This window comes from Ruditapes philippinarum, unplaced genomic scaffold (assembly GCF_026571515.1).
Source record: "Ruditapes philippinarum isolate M1 unplaced genomic scaffold, ASM2657151v2 ctg3843_1_1_1_1, whole genome shotgun sequence".
In the NCBI taxonomy this organism is placed as follows: domain Eukaryota; kingdom Metazoa; phylum Mollusca; class Bivalvia; order Venerida; family Veneridae; genus Ruditapes; species Ruditapes philippinarum.
In genome coordinates, this window is record NW_026866699.1 from 392,823 (window position 1) to 400,300 (window position 7,478).

Sequence of the window (7,478 nt, forward strand, 5' to 3'; positions counted from 1 at the left end):
TGTTTTGTCTGATTTTCTGTTTGTTTTGTATGGTTTAACTGCACAACAAGACAATTTAAGTTATATGGCACCGAAACAAGAAAGTTGGTTTTGGCTAACCTCGGATGTTTCAAACCTAAATCAACACCAGAGGTCATAACCACCTCACCTAAGTGATGCATAAACTCAAGTGATTAAATATATATTTAGTCGCATCTTACGATAACACAGGAATAAATGGTGAATGTAATTCTAATGCTTCAACCTTTAACGGTAACCCCTCGGCCACAAGGGGGCTGTTTCATTTAAATGGAATCAAAGAAGGCCATGTGAATTATTGAATATCCGTTTCGTGTTTTGTATGTACATGCATTTGTTATTATAAATGCCTGAAAGCTGAAAGACCTAAACTTACAGTGAAACAAAAATTAACGTTTTTGTTATTATAAAGTATGTTTATAGAGTTATTGGTGTAATAATACATGTATATTTATTGATAATAAACTCTACGTATAATTATCTATAACTTACATGAGATATGTTTCGCTAGTTTGCATTTAAGATCTTTGTAATATTGAGGCCGTACGATAAAATATTTTATGGTTGCCACGGCGACTGAATATTGCATTTCATTAAACACATTTTTCCGATGATTTTCAATAACAATTCTTGAAGTGCAGGAACTATTTTGTAAATAATTACTATGTCATATATTACATTGTTTATGCTTCCTACATTTATATAGTTACGTGGATTAATGAAGCAACATTGTCAAACGTTTTTAATTTATATTGTAGGTAATCCTTAGTAAAACAAAATGACACAATTAAATTTGTGAACAAGATATTTTATGATAAAGTTCTATTTTACAAAGATTAATTTATTTTCATATGTTGCACCTTCACAGTCATTGTGTAAATAAATTTAAGATAAATTAAAATTATTTTTGTGTTTGTTACGTTTGAAATGTATTATAATTGAAACAAATTGGCTTAAATCATGTGAAATATACTCCACATCGTAATAGTCTATTTCTAATGCAATTCCTTTAAATGTCAACAAGCAGTCTTATTGGTATATGTCTACTCACGAAAAGAATTGCCAGTAACAGATGATGACATCAATACATTTGTAAAATATCAATGTTACAGTAACAAGCATTTCTTGATAATTTTGGTAAGGACGTAACGAATTTTTGAGACCGCGTTAAACATTGGGAAAGGTTTTACAACATTCAACGAAGAAAAGGTGCACATCAATGCATTTGTAGAATATCAATGTTACAGTCTTTAACGACATGTAACAAGCACTTCTTGAACATTTTGGTTCGGACGCAATGTATTTTTGAGACCGCGTTAAAATTGGGAAATGTTTTACAACATTCAACAAAGAAAAGGTTATGTACAACTTGACATGACAATTCAAACTTGAGATATTCGGAATCGTTTGATATCTTATGGTCATCTTGGTAACTGAATATTGCAATTCTCTGAACAATTTCCGTTGATTTCAATAATAACATTTAAATTGTGGGGACACTTTTTGTAAATAATTACTATGTCATCTCTAGCACTGTTTACGCTTCCTACATTTACATACGTTGATTAATAAAGCAACATTGTCAAACGTTTTTTATTTATACGTATTGTAGGTAATTATAAGTAAAACAGGATATATTTTACATGAAAAAATAAATTTTATAAGATATTTTATAGAGGTGTATTTTAAAAAGATTAATTTTATTTTCATATGTTGCACCTTCACAGGCATTGTGTAAATAAATGTTAGATAAAATATTCTTTGTTTGTTTGTTGCGTTTGAAAGTGATTATAAAACAAAGAAATTGGCTCAAAATCATGGTGAAGTTTACTACACGACGTATACGTATTACGTAATAGTCCATTTACCATGCAATTCCTTAAAATGTAAGCAAGCATTTCCAGCGCCGATGGCTTAGTTACATGACAGCACTTTACTTCATTTATAGAAGATTACATCCCTATAATAATGATTAGTTCATGTATAAATGATTATTTCCACTACAGACGGTGCTACGGGACCGAAATAGTAGCTTACACTCACCACTGTCGTCTTTAAATTGGCCAAGTCATACACAATTTGGAACACTAAATATGCCTCTTACTCAGAATTGAGTTTGTCATGGTGGTCAATATCCATTGACAGGTAGTAACATAACGCATTAAATACCATCAAATGTGAAATGAAATTGGCAAATGTCATATAGTAAATGTCACAATATTACGTTGCTAAATCCTACATAGATAAGGTATTGTGATAATTGTTTACTATACTATGTGAAAACTTAATCTTAACTCATTTGTCTTGTATTGTTAACAAAATAGTGTTAATCTCATTGAATAAAAATATGCCGTAAAACTTCAATCTCCGAAAGCCATCTGAAACTCAGTGTTCTTGATTATGTTATCCCATTTCACAATCAAAGACGAAATGTCCGTCTTATTCTAAGGTTTATCCACTTAAACATTTGTCAGTGGAAATTTTGAGGAAATATCAAATTGATTTTGGTCTACTCATGAATAGAATTGCTGTTAACAGATGATGACATCAATACATTTATAACATATCAATGTCACAGTCTTTAACGACATGTAACAAGCATTTCTTGAATATTTTGGTTCGGTCAAAACGGATATTTGAGACCGCGTATAACATTGGATTAAGTAATGCTTGCATCTGTTTAGGCAAGGTTTGACAACATACTAATTCAAACATTCCAGACCGAAATCAAGACATGTTACCCATCGTACGTATATCACTTAAGTCCTGTTCAGGAGAAAACAATCGTCTTTTTGTCATTTGTCTGTGATCTACTTTTTTTGTCCAAAATTTCTGATTGTCTATTGTGCAAAAACAAAAGTTAGATTAAGTCAGTTAAATAACAGTCTGCGTTTCTCAACCCGATACATTTAGTTTGTTAAATCGTTTAATATCATCTTGTAAGATTCTTCATATCTCTTTATCAGTAACAAGTTATGGTTTACCGCTTCCATATATTTAAGTAATTTATTGCATCTCGTCAAGTTACTCCCAAATTTATGACATCAACAAAGTATGTGCTTTATCATAAGTTATCAACACACTTGGAAGGACTGTAAACTATTGTATTCATAAATCATTTGAATGGTACAATATATCTTCACTAACTTGTCGACATCAAGTGAAATAAATAAAAAGAAGTTTGCCTCTTTAAATATCAACTATGTCATTATTTGTGCTAACGATCTTAAAGAATTTATTCCCACTGTTTTGAATCTAAAACCTGAATGTTTCATATGTCAACTCAGGCGAACTAGCCTTTTAGCAATATGAAAAAGTTAATCAAACCTGTCTGTGTGTCTACTGCTTGAAAGACAACTGTCAAACAGAACCTAAAACATTTTCCATCGTGGTGTGTTGACCGGCCTTTAAGATTTCTTTTACCATTTTATTATTATTTTATTATATCTCCGTTTTAATAGCAAGTGTAAACTTAAGAAATGGTTAATTGTATACAAAAATCATGATTTTGTCATAAGAATGATTATTAAATATTTCAAGAGTGATTTTATCTTAATTATTCATTCCTTTCTGTACAGATGCTCTAGAATGATAAAATGTATCCCCTTTGTAATACTTTATAATAACTTTAACGACTTAAAGGCAAATTAAGCATTAACCTCAGATATGATCTTAAGAAATGGCAACAAGAAGTATCTTTAAAAGCTACTCGGTCTTCAAAATGCTTTAACTTGCAATGATTGTTCCGGAGTTTTTAATTATAATATAGCATTTTAATTATAAATTTAGATCTAGGAAACACTGCAAGCTATGTTTCTGTTATGGAATGTGCTCATTTTTTAGAAATATTAATAGGGAAATACTGAAGAAATGACAGAAATAACACATTATGTAAAGTTTGCTCGTACAAAAATATTGAATCAGAATATCATCTTTTATTTTGTTGTCCCTTGTATTCAGTACGAAGAAAATCATTTTTATTAAAAACATGCATCTTTCCCAACTTTAGACAAGTTCTATTACATTATGTCATGAAATAAAAGTAAAATATATAATACAATTATGTAAACTTCTCTAGATAATTAATTCGCATTAAATCTAGTGTTTTAGAAACGATGCAAGAATTGTTACTGCATTTTATGAGAACATCGTATATGTGATTCGTATGTATGTCATATTTCAAGTTATTTATAACTTTATATATGTCTTGCCAAAAGCAATGGTTTGCCGAAAAATGCAATAAAATTTTAATTGAATCGAATTGAATTGACAATGCAATCTCAATCTTAATAAATTATAAATGTTACACTTTTTTTCAATAGATTTTACCGAAATAATAATAGAAAATTATTCATGACAATGTGGACTAATTATGATGACTTATACATTTTCATTGCAACAAACAAAGTGAAATACATATCATAAATTAGTGCTTTAAGACATTTATAAACATTTATCTCTTCAAGGGGATTGTGTTTAATATACAATATAATATCTAAATTATTTCAAACGATTGGCGGTACTCTAACGAATATATAAGTGTTGCTTTGTTGGCACTTAAGGCAAATAAATATGCCATTATAGAATCCTTTTAATAACAAATCCTTTTAATAACAAGTTAAGATTGATATATCAAAGGTCAATTAATACTGTAAGTTGTAGAAAGATTAGGAAAAGGTCAGGTTACTGTTTACTAAACGGAAACAAAGAAAGAAAATTTTCTCTATAATAACTTCTAAATGTTGTTATTGTACTTGAAACGAGATCTAAGTAAAAATGAACTAGATAAGAAGCATTTTATAAATTATAAAATTGACATAATATATTTAAAATATCTCTCTGGGAAAAAAATCTCCTATTGTTCACGAAGACGTTGCTATACTTTTCTGTCTAGCTTTTTAAAAGCATTTCCTTTAAGGGATTGAATATTGCTTCGGTAAATGTCAGAACATGTCATTGACATTTTGCTGTCCTACTTTTTTAATGAACAGACTAAAATGTCTGCGATTTTCAACTTTTATCTATTTTTCTTCATCGCTCTCAAAGGACCTACTTTTATAAGAATTTATTAATAAAGCATAATAAGTTTAATTTTTAATTATATTAATGTTTTGTTTTGTATTTAAAAAAAACTGGTGATAAAAAGTTCCCACAAAATATATATTTCAGTATAAGCCCAATTAAAAAGTATTTGCATTTTCAAAGGTTTAAAGCTGCAAGAGCCAAAACATTTCTAGACAATCGAGCTTGACAAAAATGTGAAAACAAGATTTTTAGAAAAGTAAACAGATTTAAGATTCAAGTGATAATTGACATGTTATATTAATGACTGATTTTGCAGTGCTTATCACCATATTTCTACTGCATGACTTACACATTAAGGAAATTTTTGCATAATTATTTTAACCTCGTTTGTTTTGGTAATGTTCTTTGATTGTAAGTGCAATTTCCAGTGGGTGTATTACTTTTTGTGTTCACTTCACGATATCTAACTTTTAAATAAATTTTCAAAATTTTCATGAAAATAAGCGTACTGCTTTAAATACCCTTTAGCGTGATATATAATGCATTTACAATGTAGATTGCATCAATGTTACTTTGCATAAAAGATACTTCAACCTAATGTGCACATTTTTAAATTGCTAAAATAGAAAATAAAAGATCTTTTTATGCATTTGACATTTATCTACGACAAATGATTATTTTCTACATTTAAAGCTCTAATGTTGATGAAATCAGATCTTATCGTAATTGTTTAAAGCGACAAATTTGATACCTACTTATTGATTGTTTCTCAAAAATAACGTCTGATATATTGACAATTAATACACCAGCGATGATCAGGTAGTTATATATAAGATAGGTACATTTGATTCAGGTGTCATAAATGTAGATGTAGATGTTGATACTGACGTCGGCCGGGGACAAGGAAATTGTTGCAACGTTGAATAATTCTAATACTTATTAATGGTTGATGAGTTGTGGCATGTCGAATTTTGGCTACCGGGACGCCAGAAGAGATCACAAAAATACGACAAAGTGATCATATTAGCTTTAAAAATATTGGAGGTCTCGAGCGTGCGTGAAATGACTTTACATTAAATCAAATACATAATGATACCATTGGCCAAAGATGCAATGGATATTGTGTAAATGTCAGCAAAATGTTTGAAAAGTGATTTGTGATTGCATTGTAAGGGGGATTGTTCGTTAAAAGATGACATCTGATATCCATTAAAAGCGGCCTAATTGCACTTGATTCTACGTTATTTTGAAGTATCAGACAATTTATTTTTGATGAATTAGATATTCTCCTTCTGTTCAAGCAATAATGAATAATGAAGATATTATCATTCTAATCATTCTAATTTTCTTTAATGTGGATTTAATGTGTGACAGGGTCATACACACAATTGATGACGGCTAATTTATTAAGTCCTCGATCTGAATGACTTCAAAGTTTTCATTTATCGTTTAGGCATTGATTACATATTCTCTAAATATCATGTTATTATTTTGTTCTAAGGGCATTTTAGAAAGGAATTGTCAAGATAATGTTATTGGTACATTTCAATACAAAGGTGTTTAAAAGAAGTAAAGATATATATCGCTAAATCCTTTTTATTTATAATATTGATCAATAAGATCATATAAAATCAACACAAACTTGCTCAGCTCAAAGTACTGACTCCACATTCATGCTCTTAAAAGATAAATGATCATGAAGACGAAACAGTTATAACAGATATTCGTACAAAAGTACATGTCAACTTTTGAAATTTTTCATTAATCTTATATAACACTTTTGCGGATGATACTTGTCAACATTGCGACAGTTTTCACAGTAAATATTTAAATCCGCGTCATATATCAAATGATAATAATCCAGTGTTTAATATTTAATTTTTGCTGATTTAAACGGATGTCAGCAATTGCAGATGTCGTTAATTTAGTATCTCTTTAAATACAGTATGAAGAAGAGATTGGTAAAATATTGCTACTTCTGTATGTACTTTATGTCAGCTTACAAAATAACAATAAATATAAGGCAGATTGTTCAGCAGCTTTTTACAATACCGTGGTAAGTCTTGCATTTTAGCTCCGCTTAAGTTGTTGCTTAGGGCATAGACAGTGGGTTGCAATTGCATTTTGTGTCCATGAACAGGTGGCAATTAAACCGGGAATGCAACATTAATATATTTCAAATCTTGCCATTTCTCGTTTGCTCTTTTCCCTAATTGGTCACAGTAATTGATTTACCTCTAAAATGAAATTTTACTAAAATGAATCGTAATTTTCTTATTCAAACTCTGTAAGCTTTCTTAAGTTTATTTCACTCATAACTGATAACGCTCTGGCAAAAAAACAATGTCGAAAGTACTCTTAGAGTAATAAAATATTTAATGTCAATATTTCGAGTTGGGTATAAAAATCACAAAAGCAGATATTTACTCCTAATA